Source organism: Meleagris gallopavo, chromosome 4, assembly GCF_905368555.1.
Source record: "Meleagris gallopavo chromosome 4, MGAL_WU_HG_1.1, whole genome shotgun sequence".
In the NCBI taxonomy this organism is placed as follows: Eukaryota; Metazoa; Chordata; class Aves; order Galliformes; family Phasianidae; genus Meleagris; species Meleagris gallopavo.
In genome coordinates, this window is record NC_139407.1 from 67401467 (window position 1) to 67426213 (window position 24747).

At 36.1% G+C, this 24747-nt stretch overlaps 1 protein-coding gene across 2 annotated transcripts in view; it reads right to left on the reverse strand.

The window, feature by feature from the left end:
* The window catches only part of CTNNA2 (catenin alpha 2), a 452478-nt gene that overhangs the window by 411174 nt on the left and 16557 nt on the right, over positions 1-24747 (reverse strand). The gene's annotated exons all lie outside the window — the stretch shown is intronic.

Sequence of the window (24747 nt, forward strand, 5' to 3'; positions counted from 1 at the left end):
GACTCACCCAGGTCCTTCTCTGCAGAGCTCCTTTTCGAGCTGGTCAGCCCCCAAACTACAGCTGGGGGCATGCAGTTATACCTGGTACAGGACTCTACAACTGCTCGTTGAACCTCATCAAGTTCCTTTCTGCTCAATTCTCAGCCTGTCCAAGTTTCACTGAATGGCAGCACAGCCTTCTAGTGTTTCAGAACGCTCCTCCAGCTTAGTAACACTGAAGATAATACAGCCATTTTTGAAGAAATACAGGTTTCCTGATTTTAACCTAGGATCTAATTTGGTCATCATTCATACCACTTACTAAGTCATCAAAACTACAGAATTTGAATTTGTCTTCAGTTCAAATACGGTAATCAAAGGGCACGATGATGGTGCTTGACATAAAAAAATTATTTCAATGCAATACAAAAACTGGAAACTGACTGACCTGGGTTGAATTTCCAAATAAGGTTGAATGGCATTTCCAATTTCATTGAAGTAAAGTAAGGTGTGTTGAGTTACTTTCTGTAACTCAAATTACTGAAGTCTACTGTTTAAAATGAAATCACCATCTACTGAAATCATTTAGCTTCTTACTCCACCCCCAAGCGTGTAAAACAGAAAAATAGAAATCACATTTTTGAAGAGAACCTGGTTGAAGGATAGAGGAGAAAAATCAAACTTTTATTCCTTCATATAAACGTAAGAAAGTATTATCAAACCATCATGGCGTGATCTACATTGTAGTCCAGCAGAATGAGAACTATGCCTAGTCCCTATGCTGTTTAGTTACATTAACGTATGGCTGCAACGCGCTCAGTCATGCCATATACTAATACTACTACAATCAACATGTTTGACGAATATATTCACCCAACCTACGGCATTTTCTGTCATTTCAGTCCTAAAGTGCATTAACCCACCCTATCTGAAAGATGAGTAGTGCTATCTGTGAGCTGGTTGATCACATCTTGACTATCGCCTGGAAATGTGCTCTGTCTTACGGTTCTGTCACAGCTCTGCATGAAATAGCATGAACCTACAAAGAGTAACTGAAAACGCTGTACTTCAGATAGACATACTACCTTAATAGTTTCATCTTGACTGAAAATAAAATTTAAAAAAAGCACTTACAATTGACTGATGATTCCATCAGCCATGATGGAATCCAATGGGCATAGAAAAATACACTTGCCTTCAGGCTGGTGCAATAGCTTGATGTTCCCCACCTTTTCTATTCTTTGGGTACTGATTTCATACATATTCAGATAGTTTATATGTAACAAAAAGCTCCAAAAAGAAAAAAGAATGCAAGTAAAATACACTCAAATTCTCTAATGAGAAATGAAAAGCAGTTAAAATATGCAACCAACTCCAAAAAGGCTAAATGGAAAGCCACACTGATTTCTAACATTTTCATGAAAGATCTTGGAATGGAAGAGAGCTAAGCTTCATAAAATAATAATAAGAACAAACCACGATTTTATATAGATGGATATGAATTATTCATACATATTCAAATTTATCATATATATTCATACATATTCACGTGTCTATATTTGTATATAGGACTCTACTGCGACAACTTCAGGTTTACCTTCTGCTGTATAATTCCTAGAGAAATTACTGAATTTTTCTGGTACTGAAGCAAATAGCATCAATTTTTTCCCAACATTCTCTGCCAGTCTCCACCCGTCTCTTTTGTTAACTACAGACATTTAAAGCCTCAGGTATCAAGGAGATATCTCAGCAAGATTTCAGATGGAAAGTAATTCAGCGTTTCTCACAGATGCACGGGTGCTTAGCCAAAATGTTATAAGGGCATCCACTATGTAACACAAAAGAAGCAATCACATGAGTAAGGACCACACAGAAGAAAATTCCATACCCAACAATACAGAGCAGCAAAGTATCATTTTCCAAACCAGGTTACACAAGCAATTACAAATTCTAAAGGAAGTATGCTAAAAGGTCTATTTTGCACTAGAAAAGATATGATTTTACAAGCCCAATATTATGTTTTCACTTATATAATCTTGGAACAAGGCCAGATCTGACTGCATACATTCTGTCTGACCTTTCAGGGACACTTATTTCTCTGCAGAACCTCCACACTAATACATAAGATAGAATTTTTACCAATAATACCACTGCCAGATACCCCCTACTAGTTGTCTAGTAGTTATTTATAAATCCTCCAGGATTGCCACTAGTGAAGTATCCACACTACAGATTAAGCCAATGATCTTGGCTGTTTAAAGACAAGACCATAGTGATGAAGTTTACTGAGTCATTTTAATCAACACAATCTTCTGTTAATAGCAGAGAATACTCCCCAAAATTAACTACAATTTTCTGTGGCTTAAACCCCAGAGCCCAAACTCTTCAGCCATGAACAGAAGCCTACTCCACTGACAGAAGGTGGCTGCAACTAAGGCACAATGAAGACAAACTACGTGCAGATAGAAGTCAGATAATTCCTACTTTCTTGATATGCACTCCACCAGGTGCATCTCAGATGATACCTCATCCTCACAGAATGGCTTAGGTTGGAGGGAACCTTAAAGGAACCTTCCAACTCCATACCATGGGCAGGGTTGTCACCCACCAGATCAGGCTGCCCAGGACCTTATCCAGCTTGGCCCTGAACACCTTCAAAGATGGGGCATTTAAAACTTTTCTAGGCAGCCTGTGTTTGTGCCTCACCATCCCCTGAGTGAAAAGTTCCTAACATTGAATCTAAACTTCCCCTTTTAGATTAAAACCATTTTCCCTTGTCCTATCTCTATCAAACCACATTAAAAAAAAAAAAAAAAAAATCAGTCTCCCTCATGTTTATGAACTCCCTGTAAGTACGGGAAGGCTGCAGTAAGATCTCCCTTTTCTTCTCCAAGCTGAAGAACCCCAGCTCTATCAACCTTTTTTCACAGGAGAGGTGCTCCAGCCTTGGAGACCTTCTAAAAGCAAGCTCTTGCACACAGTTATGCATAATTGCATACGCTTGATATTTAGGGTGTGTAAGCAACACAGAACTGGATTAGAAGCTACAAAATTTAGTTTCAAATTCATCCTCAGCTTTTGTCTTTTCTAGTAGGCTCACGGTGTCACTTGATCTGCATTATTCTCTTGCCTAGCAATAAACAAACGTGGGATTTGCTCCCGTTCAAAGTACTGAAAAAATAATTGTATGAGAAAGAGCTGTCAAATTTTAAGACAGCAGAACAACACTGGGTATATCTGTAGTGTATTATATAAGAAAATATTACGTATGAAATTCAGGAAGAAGTGGAGGTGTACTTGAAGAAAGTGCATGTGCTACTTGCTTGAAGCCACCAGCATCTCATTCACCTAGAAGCTAAAGGAGGGCTCTGTTACAATCACCTCAAGTGATATTTCTGATTTTCTAACCATCTAGAACTTCGTATCACTTCACTTCTCTAATATTTACTGTTGTTTACTTAAAAATCAAATCATGTGGCAAATATTTTGCTGATAAGTCAGGAAAATCAATATAAAACTAACAGAAATTTGGAAGCTTTATTTATTTTGAGATACTCTTATTCTACTCCATTTACTACACTTGTCTTTTTAATAAATGACCAATTTACTCACAATAACTCAAACAATACATACAATTTATTAAGCTTTCAAGCCATGCCATTTACTAGCACCTCAGATTCATTAAATATCATGAAAAAATTAATTTAAAAAAAAAAAGACTACTTGCATACTATAGGAGTTTCAAAGACTAACCAGATTAAAGTGACTTTTTCAGACTTTTCATCATGAGTCTAATGACAAACTTAAGACTCAAGTTCAAATTATACTTGACCACTACTGAAAAAACTTTGGGTTTATTTTTTGAGAATATACTTGCTGGTGCTGCACTCAATCCACATTTAAGGTATAATTACAATCCTGACTTGTACACATTAAGATAGCATTCATTGCCAATTTGGCAGTTCAAAAGTAGTGTGCGTCAGATACAAATGAATCTTAGAAGAGATGTAATTTTTTTTCCCCTTACAGGCTACAGTAGAGACTCCAATCCTGTATTATCGAATCCATCAGCAATTTTCTCTATTGGTTGCAATAGAGAAAAGATTAAAGTTCCTATTTTGCAAGATTGATGATGACTATGTAGCACCTAAAGCACAGAAAATACAGAATTGAGATTCCTTTCTTAGTCCTTTTCAACACGACCTTTTGGGAAGCAAGTTCCCCATTTCCTTTATACTGCATGCACATCTTGTTCCTTTATTAACAACCTTTGGAGGATGTTTTTAGACAAATTGTACCAGTTTTTCTTCTCCTAAAAACATTTCTAAAAAATATCCTTTCGCAGAAGTTCAGTTTTGAAAAGATATGTTACCTTCCGATAATAGTTTTTTTTGTTATCATTGTACCTTATTTGAAGCATACACTGACCTTCAGGTCACATTCTTGATATATTAAGCAGAGAAATAGGACAACAGATTTTGATTTGCATCTGTCTACTTTTACAATAGAAGTTCAATAGTATGTGATACACACAGCATAACTGAATTATGGATCTCACTTAATACTCCACAGTAAATAAGAAGAAATTCCTACTCAGTTACAGCATCAAGCCAATAAGAGCAATAATCATCATTAGAATGCAGTGTTAGATCTTTGTTTACTAACTAGTCTAGGAAGCTCATAAAGTTTTAAGATTCAATTCAGGGAAAAGAAGTGAACTGTTTACAAAAAATTATGCGATACTGAGAACACTCAACCTAGATCCATTCATTTTAAAAGCCAGGGAAGCATTTACTCAGCTTGAGGGGAGAGCTGGATCTTGAAACCTACTCTTGAGTAGGGTCAACAGTATTTTTATTCTTCCTGTCTTTGGGCAGGCAGATATAAAAACATCAGCTATAAAGCTAATAACTAACATGGCCTGTTTATTCTATTGTGGACAGTCAATTTGTGAACAGAATACATAAAACAAAAAGAGAACAGGACCATTCTATGTGGTCTAGACTTCTAAACACTCCCAACTAAAAAGTTTATTTTTATTTTTCAAACTTTCTCAGCACTTTTTTCCTGTTCTTTAAAATCCTAATTGAGTGTATAACAAAAAAAAAAAAAGCAAAAAAGAATTTCCATAGCAACTATTTCAAAGAATACAGCTCAGCAACTCATAACAAAAACAATTTATGTACTTTGAACCAAAGTCTTTATTTCTGGGGACAGATTTCTTTATCAGTGCTTAAGTGAAAGCAGTATATTGGTTGTGAAGAATTTCACATTAATTATTTATACACATTTGCATTATTAAAACATTAAAATTTCTCCAAAAGAATTTCACATGACCCTCCAAGAAATTGAGACTAAATTTCAAAAACACAAATCAGATTCTGAAATTCTGAAGTTATTGTAAAGACATTTCAGCTGATCTGCAATAAGTTGCTTTAATATTTGAAATATATATATTTTAATTTCACTACATACATTTTTTTAAACTTAATTAAACAAGGATTTTCCATAGCAAGAAAAAAAAACAGAGAAACAAATCTTCTGATTATAAAGCTGAAATCCATACGTTGCTTCACTGCATGTGAAGTTGCTCTGGCTTTTTTGTTTGTTTTTAAATTTTCCTCATTAGGAGGGTTTTCTTTAAAGGTTTGCAGTAGATTTTTCTTTGTACATCTTTTTGTGATTGATATATCACCATTCAAATCTTTCCTGGCTATCCATTATAGCCAGTGATGTACATGCTATAGAATCATTCTTTTAGATAATTAAATATAAAGAATTCTTTAATTGTGAACCTCAGTCATCACAGTACAGGTTCTGACTGCTCTATGACAGCATCGTCTGAGTCTCAAAACAGGGAATTTTTAGGCTTATAATGATAGAGTTAACAAAATGGATGCTACTGTTATAACAAGCTTTTTTAAGTGAGAATATCTACTTCAGAGATAACTCAGTGCATTCTTCTCTATTACAGAATATCTTTATATCAGCTTTCTTGACATAAACATGATGGCCCTTGTTAGGAGAAAATACCTATCCAACAAAAGTACAAAACATTGCACTTCTCTACCTTTCTGTTCCCTAACTTAGGAATATTCCAACAATAATGTTACTCCACACAAAAATTCTTGTTTAGCTGGTAAACTGTATTGGAGATCTAAAACAGAACGCTGTTGCCACTTCCCATGCAATTTCCTGTTTGTTTTACACAACGTGCATGTTGTCAAACACTATTATTAATTAAGTCTCAAGTCATTCTCTGTTATGATAGGTAACTTTTTGGAGGGCCTCCACGATGGGGGGGAAAGATTTTAAATTGCCTTGGCAATAACCTCAAACAGCCTCCCGCCAATGAGCCACACTGAGCAGAATGCCATTTTAAATAGCTGAATGGAAAGAGTAAAGGTAAGTTTGTCTGAAACCCACTTTTTCCTCAAGGCTCGGTTCCTGACCAAAGCACTGCACACCAGGATTCAAACTGGCAGTTCTCTCCTATTGCAAGCCATCTTTCCAAACAGGACAGTTAGTCCCTATCTTTATTTGGAGACATAAGCAGAACTCAGGGCCTGATTTCATCCCCATACTCATGCTAACATGACTTCAAGCAGACTGAGAAAGCTGCCTTTGAACCTTCCACACCCAAGGTCCTTGAATAAAAGCATCACAAGCTGCAGAACACAGCTTACTTGCCTTCCAGTTCATCCTTGCAGTACTAGCATCCCCCAGTTCTCCCTATACAACTAAATTCCATGAAAAAGTAAAAATAAAAATACAAAATTCTGATGAGAATTTTGTTAGAAGACAGCTAAAGGTAAAAATAAAGTGACTGAGTGACTCAATGTTCATACAAGCAGTTCTGAGAAATTTCTGGTTTCAAGACACTAAAGAACAGTACTATTATTTATTTATACTACCATCATTAATAGATGATCATATTGAAATAGAAATAGAGCATCTAATGTAACAGCAATGACTGAAGAAACAATTAGTTACTGTTGAAAGTGAAATCTTTAATCAAAACAAAAATGGAGATGTTCTGATAACTGAATGACCACAGACACAATTAGCTGTTTGATCAAAAGCACACAAGGTTGTTTACAGTTTCATAGAATTTTTCTTAATCATATTTAACTTTAAAAGTACAGGTAGGCATAGAGAAATGACTACATTTAGGCAGAGGCTGTGATATTCGTTAGGAAATCATTAAAATGAAATGCATTAAACATATAACAAGTTAACATGTGTCAAGACAAAAAAAAAGACACAATAGAAACAAGAAAATTAGGTTTCGCAACATATTTATTTGAGAAGTTGTATCTATCTGAAGTCATTATAAAGAAAAAGGAAATCAACAAGGGAAGGAACTATGAAAGCTTTACAACCAGAGAACTCAAGAAGAGGCTCCAAGGTGTTCATCTCCTCCTTTCACCACCAATTTTAAAGATAAATAAACAAACAGACAGAACCAAGACATCTAAATTTAACCCAAGGTAATAAAGCTCAAAGTCTTTGACCTGTTAACTATCCCTACTAAAGTGGGTAACGGAAAGCACAGCAATAACAGCATAGCAGCAAGGTCTTAGGTTGCAGTAAGTAAGGACATGCCCAGATGCGGCAGCTATAAACACAAACAAAGGAAAGAATCTACTTACCCTCAGAAGGCCTCAGGTACACAAGGATCTCCAGCAAAACATCCCTGCCTCCAATGCCAACACTTAAATGAGGTCTGGAAAGGTGTGGATCCTGGCTCCACCCCCTCCAGTCACTCAGGTGCTTTAGTTGCACCTGAGCTTCCCTGAGTTAGCCCCGCCTTCCCACCAGGTGCTCAATCACTGGTTCAAGCTGTGACTTAGCACTACAAAGTGCCTACAAATAACTTTGGCATAAAGAAAAAAAGCAAAAAGTAAAAGAGAATGTGAAAAGGATAAGTACTGAAAACACAACTTATGTTCACTTTAATCACATCAACCTCAAAAAGAATCAGTTATAGGAATATAATTCCATAGCAAAACCTTCCATAAACTGGGTGTAGTTGGATCACCAGCAGAAACACTCAGGCCTTTACAAAAAAATCAACAATTGAAATGACAAAGGCCAAAAAGCTTATTTATTTTAAATATTTAATTTTAAACACAGGATCATTTGATTACTCCAGGGAGTGAGAGGTCTCAAAAATAAAACAAAAAGTAAATAAGCTACTCAACAAAAGAGGAAGTAATGAAATTTCCTACGTCGCCGCCTAAACTTCTGCAAAGTGTGAATTTGATGCATATGTGGGCAAAAATATTTCCTACAACTCAGATGTTTATTGATTTTTCTTTACATTTATGAATTTAATCCTTATGTTTATTGGTATCAATTAATCGAGGAGGGCAGGAAGGGAGGAAGAAGAACCAAAGAAATCTTTTCTAATCTCACCCAAAAAATGCTTTTAAAATGTGCTGTTCTGAAGTTTCCCTGAGTAAGATTCTAATCAATGGATACTTTTCCCTGCTGTGGACATTATGTGGCTCAGCTGCTTCAGAACCCATGCAAACACATTGAGGATGATCTGAATTATACATTTTCAGAAGTGCTTCTACATCTTTGATTTTGACATCTCACTGTTTCAATGAGGAGCACTTTAGAGAAAAGGAATAGAAGAAAGTGAGCAGCTGGGTCCAGGTCAGAAGGCAGCTTATGACTCAGAATCTGCAGATAAGAGCAGAAAAACATTTTTCCACTGATACATACACATTCTCTTCTTACCAGCCCAAACTACAGTGTCAGTACATGTATTCATTTTCTTGATGCATGGATTTTACATTCAATGTATTTTGGGAGAAAACAGGTTTTTTTTTTTCCATATTCTGCATTGGAAGAAGGGCTTACAGTCCTAAGGGCAGCTACAGAAAGAAAAATACTTCTCAAAGACAACTGAAATATGACTGCTGTGATTCTACTCCTTTTACGCAAAGACAGACACATACAGCAAGAATATCTGCCTATTGGCAAGTTCCACACTGCAACTCTGTTTGCCCCACCTATATATTTCGCAGCGTTCCAGAGTGAATGACTTCACATTCCTAAAATATTGTTATAAAATAGTATTAAAAAAAAGTATTTATTAGCATGCTATCCCTATTACACTGAGCCTCCAAAATAAAAGAAGAAAGGTGCTCTGTCACTTGGTGACCTTCATACATATCACATACCATGAATTATTAAAATCAGCATAGATCTCATCCATTCGAGCAAATTAACAAGATTCTATTGTATTTTGAAACTGAAGCCACATCAGAGATGTTGATGTTATCAGTGTGTGGTGACAGTTTTTAATCACACAGCATTTAGAACTTCTGATCAATACAATGGACTTCTAGCTCGCTCACAAAGATGAAAACTAATGAGCAAACTAATTTAAATTTGCGAGTTCATCTGCTTATAATGAAACTAAGCATGAAAGACTTCTTTTTTTTTCTTTTTTTTTTTTTTTCCAATGGTACATTCTTTTACTTTCAGATAACTTACACTATCTTTTTAAGAGTTACCTAGAGGAAGCAAGAGAATAATTAGTTCTAAAAATTCAATCAACAGCAGCAAAGTGAAAGAAACCTGTCAGATCAGCGATGAAAAGGCAGAAGAAAAAGAAGTAGATTTAGAAGAATAATTTATTGAAAAAAGCTTGTCCTAGGTTTCCTTTTTTTTTTTTTTTTTTCCGGGAATACTTTTAAAAATCATATTTTTGATATGACTCTTCAGCAGTGTGCAGAGACAGGACAAGGGGAAAATGGCCAGAAACAGCAGCATAGGAAGTTCCGCACAAATGTGCACAAGAATTTACGGTGAGGGTGATGGAGCACTGCAACAGGCTGCCCAGGGAGGCTGTGGAATCTCAGAGAACTGGAGATATTCAAGACCTGCCTGGACACCTGCTTGTGCGACCTGATGTAGGGAACCTGCTTTGGCAGGCGGTTGGACTCGATGATCTCTGGAGGTCCCTTCCAACCCCTACAATTCTGTGATTCTGTGATTTTGTTTTACTTTGCCATAAATAAAAATTAAATTTAAGCCAAACATCACTATACTTGCTGGCATCCAAACAAAAGAGAATGACAGGCAGAGTGGTCGCCCTGTATTCTTTGCAGAAGTTATGAGGTCAGACATGTTTTCTGACGGCTACTTAGTGCTATGCAAATTGTCTACATCACAGTTGGTTTTACGTTTCTGCTCCAGAAGCAGAAAAAAAACGTGGGGAAGAAAGAAACCATAATAATTGAGACATATTTTGAAGGTGATAATATCTAATTAGTACATATTAGCCTTCATTAGAGGGCTTATAGTGAAACTCCAGACTGTTACCTTGCTGCCAATCTAGCCAAAACCAAAGTTCTGCTCATGAAGCCAACTTTTTCAGGAGATAAAGAAAGAAAAACATTTTTGTTTCAGTCCAAGGTTTTGTTGTTGTTTGTTTGTCCAAATCACAGAATGGCCTGGGTTGCAAAGGACCATAATGATCATCCAGTTTCAACCCCCTGCTATGTGCAGGGTCACCAACCAGCAGACCAGGCTGCCCAGAGCCACATCCAGCCTGGCCTTGAATGCCTCCAGGGATGGGGCATCCACAACCTCCTCGGGCAACCTGTTCCAGTGCATCATCACCCTCTGAGTGAAAAACTTCCTCCTAATATCTAACCTAAACCTCCCGTGTATTAGTTTAAGACCATTTCCCCTTGTTCTATCACTATCCACCCTCGTAAACAGCTGTTCCCTCTCCTGTTTATACGCTCCCTTCAAGTACTGGAAGGCCACAATGAGGTCTCCCCAGAGCCTTCTCCTTTTTTATTCTAAATTCAGAAACTAACATGTACTTGAAATTGCAGGAAAGCTCTGTTCCTTCCATCCATTTGGACAATTAAAAAATTAATAACTTAATACCATTTCTAAAGAAGAAAACACACACATAAAAATTCATTTCTAACTATAGACATTTCTTATACTGATTTGAAAAAAAGAATGCTATATACACCCTGCAAATACATTTTATTAAAATAAGAACATTTTAAATGCCAATTTTCTGCATTTTAATTAAATTTTTAAATATGAATATGAGGCAGTCTCCTGTTTTGTTTATTTTTATTAGGAATTTAAATGACAGATTGTATTTAAATGTAAATCAACCAGTTTTAAAGGTCAAGATCAAGACGAATCTGCCTCCTAGAAAAGTGACTGGAGAGGGGGGGGAAAAAAATTGAACAAACATCAATTTATTTTTTCTTTAATGACAATTCTTTCACATAAATGAGGAAGATGCCGAGGAAGCTGCACAATGGGGAATATTTGGTGCCTTTCCAACAGTGACTTCTGCTAGAAAGTGAAATAGATTTTTGGAAAGAGCACTTGTGATTAGAACAGACACACATACTTGACTATGTTGTTTAAGGGAAAAAAATAATGCATTGTCAAGAAAATGATCCATGTAACTTGACAGGTCTTTTCCCACTCTAATTGTTAGGACTGACTCAAAAAGCAGCAATAAGATACCAGGAAAGAAATTATCTCCTTTCAAGTTAAAATTGTGTTTGCTAGCAGAGACACTTGTAACAGTCCTATACCATTTTAAAATGTCTAATAATTAGAATTCAAATTTGGAACAACAAAGACAACAATTCTTCTACAGTCGTAAGAATATTATTAATTTAATCACAGTAAAGTGAAAATGCTTCATCTACTATAGGTCCAGAAATAAATACGTATAGATAGAAATATATATAGCTAAATAATACTGATACTATATCTATTTTCAGAGAGTAAGAGTAATTAAATACCAAATAATATTCCTCCTAAATGAAACTTCGAGATTTTAAAGAACAAGAATTGAGTTCATGATTTATTCTCACTATTTCCAAATGCTACTCTGCAATCCAGACTAGTGCTTAGGCTGTTCTCCACCATCACCTTCACAGAAACAGAGATGTTTCACACCACTGTACATGTAATTTTAAAGCAGTTATGTGAAGTCAAATATGGCACTGAGATTTAAATAAGCTTAAATGCAACTGAAATGCTTACAAAAAAATATTTAAGACAGAAGTGAGCAATAAATTCAACAAATTGTTAAGCATCTTTCTATTATACAGTTCCTTCTATATAGGTAATATATTTATCATATTTTGGAAGGTGGAAATAAAATATCTCACTGCAAGCCCTTGATTTCTGATCCTTATAAGCCTGAGAATTTGGCCATTGAAATGCCATTAACTCTTTGTCTCAACTGGATTGGGTTGGTTTAAATTCTTGCTTCAGCGAGTAAGGAAACAGGTTTTAACAACAGTAAGTCAGTGAATTCCTAAAGCAGAGCCCCAGAGAAAGTAAAAAGAGATCTAGGAATCCAGCTTTCAAAAATAAGAGATTCAATAACTCCAAAAGTTGATGCAGAAAAATTCAAATTTCATGAGATGCTGAGGGTGGGGAAGATTTCCTTTGGATAGATTTTTGAGAAACCAGTAGGTGTAGTTAGTGTGAGTGAGTTTGAGGGGGTAAAACTAAATAAGTCCTGTTCAAGAACAAATTCTCAGAACCTTCCTCTTGCAATAAATCTCAGATCTTAAAAATGAGCTCCACATGTGGTGCAAATGCAACCTTTAACTTTCCTTCAAAAGAAAGACTGAGCTAGTGGGAGACCATGGGAATTGATTTAAGCTCTTCCACTTAATGGAATAAGGACACTAAGCTTGGCGTTTAAAACTAAGCTAAGAGGTACAGATGATTCTCCGAATTCTCTCCCGTATTTCCTATTCCTCACTCCTTAGTACAAATGGTCTCAAAGTTACTTTCCTAACAAAGCAGAAATTATAAACCCATATAAATACATGCGTTTGAATAAAGAATGCATTTCTAGAGCATTTTCCTCCTCAGTGCCAGGCTTCAACCCACCACATCTAACCCTAGCATGCAACAACCACTTAACGGTGACATAAGCCACGGAAATTCTTCCTGCTAAGTCTAGAGAGGATAGCATAGCAGAGGATAATAACTCAAACAGCTGCTATTTCCACTTTTTTCTGACCTAAAAAGGTCTAACTCTGTACAAAGGTTGTTAACACTGCTGGCACTGCTCATCTGCATAACAACAAAAACCAATTCATTCGCGCAATTTACTTTTTGTTTTCTATTTTATGAGATCGAAGACACTGGATTTTCTTTTTAAGCTATTTTAAAATAGTTGCACAGCGAATTCAGACACTGAGAAGTTGCAGAACTGATAATGAATTCCAAGATTTCTATTTGCAAAACTCTAGGCTGCATACAGAAATATCAGAACTAAAGGAGTGATGACTATTTTTTCTTCAATGAAAATAATTAAACAACTACAAATACACATTCTATTAAACTACTTCAATGAACAAATCATGTGAAGAAAGAAAACGGTCAGTGGAAAAAAAAACAGGTTAAAACATCTTAGAGGAAACCAAGGCATTTTGTGTCAATACTGATAATTACGTGTGCAGTGAAGCTGTCAGAAGTATCAAAAGTATAGACAGAAAACTGGCTTAAAGGGTACAAAATACTGTCATTACTTAGAAAAGCTGGTTTTGGAAGATATACACTTTCTAAATTTTTTATGTTTTAGGCAGGAAATAATATTACTACTTAATTTTCTTAACTTTTTTGGAGAATGGGTGTCCTGACTCAAGTAGAACTGTCCACAGTGAGTTGCTTCTCATTAAGCTTCTGTACATCTCCAATGGGTTCTCTTCTAAACATCAGCATGGGTATCCCAAACTGGGAAACCAAAGACTGCAGCAGCAAGATGTAGGGACTCGGCTCTCCACAGGTGAAACTGAGCACTACACCACCCACAGCAACAATTCCCATTCTTTATTTTAACAATCACCAACCTGAGTCAAACTGAACTGGTGGAAGAAGAGATGGGAGGACACTGCAGATAGAGCTGAGCTACAGCTGATCTAATGGATTCGCTACTTTGAACTTCTGCTTACAAATGGTTGTTGGATAGATCACTTCTCTGGTAGATATTACTCAGAATACCTGCTGGACAACATAAACTGCTATTTAAAATATATACATGAAAGCCTTGTATGGTTTTTATAACAAGTTTCTTCAAATATGAAGCCTGCAACTTCATATCATTAGCAAGATTGCTACCACAGTCACAAAAGCAGCACCACTTAAATGCTTAGAAGGATTTATTATAACCAGAAAGAAGAAACAAGGATACTTTTGAATAAACTCAATACAATTATTTCCTGTACCTAATAACAGGCCCTGGATTTTCCTTCACCAGCCCAGCAGATCTGATTATCCAGACAGGGAGCCAAGAAATCCCTTCCTGCCTGTTGTGCTGAATCCAGCCTTACCTCTGCAGGTCCCAGCTGGGATTTCTTAAGCACTTAATACTTCATGTCACATAAAGAATTTGACTGTACAGATAGGAAATTCAGCATTTAGGCAAATCAGTTTTCTTCAACACAAGAAATATTTATGTTAGGTCTAAAATTCTTTTTTCTTTTTTCCTTTTTTTTAAAAGACAAATTTTGGCAACAGAGGCATTCTCAGGCCTCTTTAAGCTAACAATTAATTTAAATAATTTTAAAGGCTTTTTTTATTTTTTCTAGCCTCTGAAAATATCTCAGCTTTGTATTTGAACTATTTCGCAAACAATACATAGAAAATCCCAGACTCTCAACGTAACAGGGTTAATATCAAATATTAGTTGAATATGCTCTACTTAATGATATTCTGTGCTGATCTAAAATTCAAAGTTCATTAAAGCATACGCATGACAGAACAAAAGGCTGCTCGATGACCTCATTGAAGCTTGAGTACCTAAAGAGAGCCTACAAACAGGAGGGGAGTCAACACTTTGCAAGGGTAGATAATGGCAAAACAAGGGGAAATGGTTTTAAGTTGAAGGAGGAAAGATTCAGGTTGGATTGATATTGGTGGAAGTTCTTTACTATGAGAGTGGTGAGGTGCTGGAACAGCTGCCATGAGAGGTTGTGAATGCCCCATCCCTGGAGGTGTTTAAGGCCAGGTTGGATGGAGCCCTGCGCAGCCTGGTCTTGTATTAAATGTGGAGGTTGATGGCGCTGCCTGCAGCAGGGAGGTTGGAGCTTGGTGATCCTTGAGGTCCCCTCTGATTCAAGTCATTCTATGATGATGGTGACAAAAATATTAAGGTATCTGATGACTCATACTTTTCCTCAGGTTTCTACTAACACTGTGAAGGCAGCAGTAAACCACAGCTCATCAATATAAAAAGTATACATCTCCATACAGACTGGAATGGAGATGTACATTAACCTATGCAGAAAGTTTGCCTAGCCTTGTAGGTCACTTGAACAAAGCTATGAAGTAATTTATTTTTCACTTATTCAGTGCATCCTCTACATTAATTCAATAACTGACACAAAACGCACAGAATATCTCCTACACCAGATATGCCATTTAAGAATATCTTCATGGCAAGTCTCCATGTGGAGCAACCGGCAACATTCAGGTTACCAGTATAAATAATCATTCAAAAGGATGCTTCACCTTCTTTTTACAATAACTAATGAGCTTTGATCAAACCAAAGGCTTTTACTAGCTATTATAAGTCTTCTCCAGTGTCAGGCTGCCATACTCAATTTATGTACAACCTCAAGAGAATCCATTTAGACACTGGTATCCACTATCCAAGGAGGTTGTGGATGCTCCATCCCTGGAGGCATTCAAGGCCAGGCTGGATGTGGCTCTGAGCAGCCTGGTCTGGTGGTTGGCAACCCTGTACATAGCAGAGGGTTCAAACTGGATGACCTTTTCAACCCAGGTCATTCTATGATTCTATGATCGTTTCTTATGTAGAAGATAATTTATCAGCCTCTTCAGACTGGTACTTGAATTAAAATATTTTTCCAAGCACCTCAGATTTTCTACAGGGAAAAAAAAAAAAAAAAAAAAGTAGGTAAAGTGATTAAAACTGAGAACACCACAAGATAAACACACACAACAATAAATGTAGGTCAGCCATAAAATCTGAGTTCTTTGGTAAATCGGGTGATTCAAGAAAATTGTTTCAATATTACAAAAGGTGAAAGCATAAAGCAAAAAAAAAGAAAAAACAACAACACTAGTTTAAGGGTTGTATGGTAAGCAACAGAACTACCATACTACATTGAATCCTGACATCCAGATTTTAGAACAGTTATCAGACCCTAGTGAGGTATAGAACAGAGTTACACAGCTTCTATTTCCTATGTTTGGATAATCCTAGCAATTTTAATTCTGACTTTGGATATCTCTTGGTCTGTTATATAAGCATTATTTCTGGACTTCCTTCCACATTGTCCAGCCTAAGCCATATCCTAAATCTTCCAGTATTATACTCTTAATACATTCTGATTCCATCCATATACCTGAAGCTCAGCTTTCTCCCCTCAGCTTTTTGATATTATCATCCCACATCTCACTTTCTGTACTTTCCGTTAAAAGCAATTTTATTCCATCGTATGTTCTCAGGAAACTATTACAAAGATAGTTTAGTTTTTTGGTAAAATCAGTGCTTTTTCAAAATTCTTCCACTAATTCACTTTTCTACACTGTATCACTTCACTTTCAAAACTTTTTGAAACTTTCCCAAACACTTACTGGGCTGTAGCTTAATGAGCCTTTCCCTCCGCAGAAGTGATGGTTTCAGCAGCATCTACTTATTCCTCATCACTTCTTCCCACACCTGAGCTGTGCTCTGAGTTCTGCTCATACAAGTATTTTTTCAAGTGAGTAATGAAACACCAATAACAACAACAAAAAATTCAGGCTTAAGATAAGCATTTTTAAAAAGGAAAGTTAACTTAGCACAGATCAGATGTGCATAAATAGTTATAGCACAGCTCAGGAGGCAGCGCAGAATGAAAATCAACAGCAGCTGCTTAAGTCAACCCTGGAGCTAACTAATTAGAAAATAAGCCTTCAGCAACAGGAAATTGATTTCAGCTACAAATATCCATAAAGCAGCTAAGTTGTTAAACACATAGCTTTGCACCTTCTCATAAAGTTGCTCTTGACATCTACAAGGAAACTATTTCAAAACTCCATCTCCTCATTGCTTTCTTTCACTTTCCTCCTAACACACAGTGTAGCCAAGGACAGAAGAGATGTATTGTGGATAGATGGGGTAAGTTATTGTCACCAAATTTTACCTTGCTACCACTGCTAACTTTTTCAGTGTTAGCATTCCATCTGTATAAATCCAGCTGTTGCCCTTCACTGGAAATGGAGATGGAATCTATTTTTGTCAGGTGTTTATACAGCACTTAGCTCAAACAGAACGGGGCCCTTCTCCAAGACTCAAAATAAATGGTAATAAAATATACAAAAATCAACCTCCCATTCCGTCTCAAAAATCATAGAAAACCTTATTACCAACATGTATAGCAACTACAACGGGAAATTCTCTTACCTCTCCTACATCTTACAGCCATATTTTTAAACGCAGGAGTTAAGCCTAGAAGGCACTCATTGCAGACCACATTGCTGTATTTATGCAGCAATAGTTATTGAAATAATTAAATAGCCACACACACAAAAAAAAGATAAAATCCATTCAGAGATTTCAGAGATAACTAAACAGATACCACTTATTTGATATTGAATTTTAAGTCACAAGAAGCGTGTACAGTTATATATTGAACCTGCAATTGTTGATGTCTTAAAGCATGCAGATAGTATTAAAGACAAAATAATTACTAAAAAAAAAATTTAGTACTTTTTTCATCATATCTCTAACTTGACATTTCCTTCAAGTTGAACAGATGGGTTTGGATTTTTTAAGCACCATTTTTACTTACTGTATACCTTCCTGAACAGGTATTTTTCTGCAATGCAGATTTGATTGGTTCAAAATAGACCCTCCATGTAACACTGTTATAATGAGTAAATTATTACCACTTAAAACAGCAAGACTGTAATGAACACTTAATATGTTTGCTGAAGAAACTGATGCCATGTTTAAGTCAATCGTGATTTTTACTCACACCCTCAGGCAAACCAGCAAAACCACAACAAACAGCGTTATTTTACTAAATATATTTACAATGAGCAATTTTCTTCTTTGAAAATGACTGACCTAAAGGAATACTCCATCCTAGCAACTGCCAATCAACACCAGGTACTACAGGCATTTTAATTCACCCAGAATTTTCTATGACTGATTGATGGTGAAAGAATCATGAACACTGAGGAAGACTTAAAATAGTCTTAAGAAGCCAGGAGAATATGAATTTTAAACACAAGAAAAGTATAGCAACTTCATACAAGCCTGCTACGCTTGTAAAGCAGTTCAAACATTGCCTCTACCAAACTTAGAATCACAGAATGGCCTGGGTTGAAAAGGATCACAATAATCATCTAGTTTCAAACCTCCTGCTATGTGCAGGGTCGCCAATCACCAAACCAGGCTGCCCAGAGCCACATCCAGCCTTGCCTTGAATACCTCCAGGGATGGGGCATCCACAACCTCCTTGGACAACCTGTTCCAGTGTATCAACTCCTTCCAATGTGTTAGCTTCTAAGAGGATGCTCAGAACATATGCTGACTTCAAGGAAATCTGCAATCATGAGTTAGAAACTGCCTTGATTGCAGCCATTTGTACCCAGAAGTAGGACTGCCTCTGCCTTGTGAAAGTATAATATGCAATGGGTGAGAGCACAGTCCTTAAGCCTTGCACACATAAATCTCCATTTCTGAGAAGTATAAAGCAAAAGGCTATCAGACAAACATACAGAAATAACTCAAGTTATTTGTTTTTACCCCAGTTCCATAGAGGGAAAAGACTGGCTGACCCTTTTGAAAATGCTGAAAAATTCATATGCCAGAAAACAAGTAGAATTTACATATGGGATCTTTCTACATCTCTTACATAAACAAATCTGAAGACCAGGACTTGATCCTTAAAATAACCACACTGCATTTTTACTTTTTGAACCAGTAGACATATAATCAAACATGGATATAGACAAAATGGTTCCAGTGGGAGCTATATATTGCTGGATATCTAACAGAATCCTTAAGAACTCATCTGAAAAAGAAACAGCCATATCCACACAGTAAAATTACTCAAATCTGAGCTGCTTTCCATTCCGAGTTTCATAAAGAGCCATTTTAAAATTGGTATGAAACTTTAAAAATTGTAAAACAATTGGAAATTCAACAATTAAAAAAAAAAAAAAAAAGATCAGACTATTACTTGAGCTTCCCTCTGTCCTGCACAAGGACAGCGTAAAGCATTAAAAGCATTTCTTCACTGATGTTATGGTGCTATTCTCAGAAGGTAAATTCAATCTCATCAAAACTAAGACAAAATATGTAGTAACTACAGTTTGTATTTCAAATTGTTTGCAACCCACCCAAGTGATGACAGTTTTTTTATTTTTGCCCTGACACCAGGAAGGCAATACAACCAACTTCTTTCTTTTTCAGTCTTCAGAGCATCTTTCTGCACTGCCTCAAGTTGCACCAGGGGAGGTTCAGGTTGAATATATTTCTTCTCAGAAAGAGTGATAATGCATTGGAACAGGCTGCCCAGGGAAGTGATGGAGTCACTGTCCCCAGAGACACTCAAGAACTATAAAGACATGGCTCTTGGGGACATGATCTATGGTGGGGATGGGTTGAAGATGGACTTGGGCATCTTAGAGGTCTTTTCCAACCTTAATGATTTTATGATAGGAAGAATTTTGCTATATCAGATAATCCCCTAAAGCTGTGGAGAAAGAAAGAAAATCCATTTTTCATTACTGGCATTCAAATACAAAGTAACTTCTTGCATAAATTCATAAATACCACCTGTCAATTTTCTTGAGATCACTTAACAAATGACCAGCCTTTTGCAGGCTATGGGTAATGCAGATGACAAAGATCTGCTAGTTCTAAAAATAAAAAATAATAATTAAAAAAAAAGCAATTTAGGCAATGCCAGATTAATTTTTCCACATAATAACTTTTCTCCTCATTCAGCAGTTTCCATTTTGTTACTGAATCTTTGATCAATGTCTCTGAAGAAATAATCTCTATGAAGATTAAGAGAAGAAAGGAATGCAGATAAACTTGAAAACAGAAAATAAACTTTTCAAGTCATCAGGTAAACAAGCTGGTCAGTGGAATACAAGTAGTGTTTATATAGGATTAGAATGGAAAGAGTGATGGGTTCACCAAGGTGAAACTGTCAGCATTCATACCTTTTCAAACAAAATATTAGCACTGACAAAAATTAGCAAAATCCAGATCTCGATCCAAGAATTACAAATATTAAAATGAAAACAATTAATTCTCACCATTGTATGAAACACAGCATTTATGCCAACCATCTGGGACACAGAAAACACCAAGTGTGAGACAAATTGTTAAAAACAGAAATGAATATATCATGATTTAAAGATAAAATAATAAAGTAAACCCTCAATAATAGTGACCCAATTCTATACATTGTATCCATTACTTCTCAAATCCTTTTAATTAACACTTCAGTCTCAGACACCTTTCCTTCTTCCTAGTTAGGATGTAAAGAATTTCCTCAGCTTTCCTGCTTGGCAGGAAACACAATATTCCCTTTCCCACCTCAGTCCTGCACCAACTGCCAGCCCCATGGAATGGCTCTTGCTTCCAAAGGATTAGAAATAGATTCATAATTAGTTTGCTTGCCATGAACTTCTTTGCAGAATTATTTTTGGTCTCCTTTATAATAATTTGGACATTTAACATTTCAACACTGTTTGGAAGATACCTTTTCAAAAACATTTACTAAAAATAGCTTTTTCTACTATCCCAAATCCTCATTCTGATTACTCTTCATTCTTTATTTTAATGAATAAAAAATATATATATTTTTTTTTCTTTACTGTCTTTCTTAAGAACAGAAACTGGGGGGGGGGAAAAAAAATGAAAGCTTTTTAGTGTTCCTTATAATTTCTTTGTAAGCATGTCTTCCTACATGTGTATTTCCTTCTGGAAATTGAACACTATTATGGTTAATTTGCCTTTTCTCCCCACCTCCTGCAAGGATCAGAATGAAAATGTGTATGATCACAGTTTCATATCTTCAGTAGTAATCATTTTAGATAGGTCCAACAGTTATTCAAATCCAGGAGTTCCTTTTCCTCATCTGTAATGCTCTGCAAAGCAGTCCTTGGATGAACGACTGCCACACCATTGCTGAGCTTTTCCTGCTTTGTCATGAACTTCAGTACATGACATTCAGTACATACAACTTCAGTACATTCACTTACTGCATTACTGTTTAAAGGAGTTAATTTTTTAATCTAACTGAATTCAAAGCTTTCTTGAAGGTAAAGTGCAACACTACACCTTCCCTGTATAACTTCCCTAGTCCATAAACTGAACTGCTATCATTCTTCAAGTGCAATTCTGGTATCAATATACTTATTTGAAATCCAACATTCAAGTTCCATTATTTTCTATTTTAGGACAATAACCATAAAATGGATCAGGTTGAAATGAACCTTAAAGACCATCCAGTTCCAACCCCCAGCTGTGAGCTGGTTGCCTCCCACTAGCTCAGTCTGTCCATGGCCCCATCCAACCTGTCCCTGAATGCCTCCAAGAATGGGGCATCCACAACTTTTTTTGGCCTCTGTGTGCTGTTCAGGCTCTTTTTCTTTGCTTTCCACTTAAAATTCATCAACTGCTTTTATATCCTGTGAGATACTAACATTTCAACCAACAGTACTGTAAAGATCCTAATACTCAGTTTTCTACTTCACAGCATTCATCTTCTCCTTAGTACTTTTTCTTCCGTATGAAATCTTATCTGCATGAGGACCTTGATATCCCTTCTGCTGCTCATCAGTCCTAAGAGGCTGTCTGGACACTGGGAGAATTTTCACCTCTATTTGTCACCTGCAGGAAAATCATCATGAAGTCCTCACAAAGAAGAATGGGAAAATGAAGCCGGTTTCCCAAGACCCATGTTGTGAATCCACATTCACTTCTATATTCATACACATCTTGGAAAAAAAGAGGTGAAGAGTAAAGTGACTATTTGCTAATGACAGAGAAAAAAAAATACATATTTAGGATATTCTAGCACAAATCTCACAGAGCAGAACTGAAGATTTTATACTTGGTGACTGGGGTCAAAGACGCCACATGAAATTACGTTTTGTACCACTGCAAAATATGGTACATTGGGAGAAGCAAACCTGTTTCACATGTAATATGATTTAAGTTAGCAATTGATACTAAAATCACAGCTGGAAGTCATTGAAAAAGCAGCTCTGCACAGCTTCATTTGGAAAGGAAAAGGAATGGGGAGTTGAATACTAGCATGTCACTGCTTGAATTTGTTACAAATCTCATCTTTAACGTGTGCTTCCTTTTGCAGAAAGGTCTACTAGAACTACAAGACGTATTTGCAAAGTCTAAGTGAGAAGCACTGAATACTTTCGGTATGAGAAGTGTCTAAACAGACTTCAACCTTCAATCTTCAACACGAAAAAGGAAACTGACAAAATAAAAAATTTAAAGACAGAAAGAATGGAAGCGAATAGTGCGACCTCAGTTCTATATTATATGCCTCAAAAGGCTTAAAAGCCCCTCAGAAATTCTTCAGTGAACAGTTTTAAAACATTAGAAAGGAATTACTTCTTCCCTCAAATTTGGGGAGCCAGTTGCAGTAGAATTGTTCAGAGATGAAGAAGGCAATGCTAATGAAGGAAGTTATGAAACATTAATGGAGCTGTCTTCATTTAAAAGTTATCACCCAGATGCTACCCTGAGATTCATGAAAAACCCACAGGCAGCTATTACAGGCTGGGATAGAATAACCAGGAAAGAATCAGCCCGTACACATCCTCTTTGTTTTCAACCACTGCTACGGAAATAATACCACATTTTGCTATTAAGCATGGTGATTACAGGAAAAAATTGTTAAAAAGAGTTGAAGATATCAACATATACATAATTTGGACTTAGGCAGGCATTGATATTTCACACATTTTGTCAGACGAGCTCACATTTCAACTAAAAAGCCTATACTTGTTCCAACTCTTTGACAAGCTACTTAATTGTTTGGGAGCTTCATCAAAAGTTTGGGATTCAGTTCTCCTTTAGACTTCTAAGGCATCCCCATGTTTGTGTTTAGGGTTAAGAATCAAAGTTCTTTCAATATTATCAATGCGAGCACCTCTGAAAATGTTTAAAAACCACTATGGATGATAATTGTAGTCACAGTAGAGTTCTATGAAATAACCAATTCATCCCACTATCAGCAGATTTACAAATATGAGCGAGTGCTTCACAAATGTAAATAAAACTTTCCTAACTGTACATGTTAAAAGCAAAAATATACAATAAAAAAAAAAAAATCCCCCCAAACAATAACAACAAGCTGCATGCTCTGATTCTATCATTCTATGCTCTGCTTTACAAAGCTGGATTTCATTCACAAATGTACCAGGTTTTATTCTAAACAGATGAGTCACTGCATATTTGTTGTCTTCAGTCTTCAAACATTTGGTTAATATATGCAGGAAACACAGAGCTACAATAACTTGCTTATAAAAAGGAAGTTTTTTTTGGTTTTGAGGAGCTTGGGAAAAAAAAAAAAACAACATTCTTTTCTTGATAGAAAGAATATTTAGTTAGAAAGGTATATTTTCATTGGGGTCTATCCATACCTCACACAATAGCAGAGAAATAACAGTAATGAGGAACTTCTACATTTATGAAAGCATTGATTAAGTTTGGTCCAAATGTGAAGGGAAATGCCAACTAATTATTGATAGTGATTGAGATTGCTTTCATTTGCATAAGAAAAAAATAACAAAAAAAAGTATAATAATAATTTAAAAAAAAAAAAACATTTTAAAACAATGTGCTGCTTTTGGCCAAAATGTAATGGAAAATACTGAAACCAGTACGAAAAAAAAAATGTACTCAGTCTTTTATCACAGTCTATTTTTATGTTATTTGACAATGAGCCACCCTAGCAGCTCCTAAAAAGTATAAACGTAACAAATCTTAGCTTTATTGCCCTTTTCATAGAAAGTTCTTCAAAAGCTCATGTTTCATCTGTCTTCCCACTCAACTTCCTTACTGTACTTCAATGTCAGCTTTTTAGGCATCGGAGTATTTTAAACTGCTTTTCTTTTTGTGTTTCCCAGTTGCATCTAACCTCTTTCATAAGAGAAACTCCTTCTACTCATTCTTATTTCTTAAATGCAAGCCAGAAAAATACCTCAATTACTTTTTAACTCTCCTTCCTGCACGCAGCAGCAACTTCTGAATATCAAATCAAACAAAGAGGAGGAAATAAAAACAGTTTTAAGAAACAAGACAGCTTCTCACATTAACAGAAATTTCTATATTATGCTCAAAAGCCCACAGACATAAAGGCATATGAATTTACCTCTTCTGGAGCAGAAATAAAATCTACAATTCCCTTAAATTATGCAATAGGCTTCAGTCTGTATCAGCCATAAACATTCCTCAAATCTGATTCCAACATCCAAATGCCTTCTGTTAAGGGAGAAGGAAAAGTAGGAAGACCATTTTTTCAAGCTGAAGTCATATTTAACCCTCACAGGAACAGATGAAATAAAGAATTGACAATAAATCAACAGTAAATGACTGATTACAAGACTGGATAGTGATAGGACAAGGGGGAATGGTCTTAAACTGAGACAGGGGAGGTTTAGGTTAGATAATAGGAGGAAGTTTTTCAGACAGAGGGTGGTGACACACTGGAACAGGTTGCCCAAGAAGGCTGT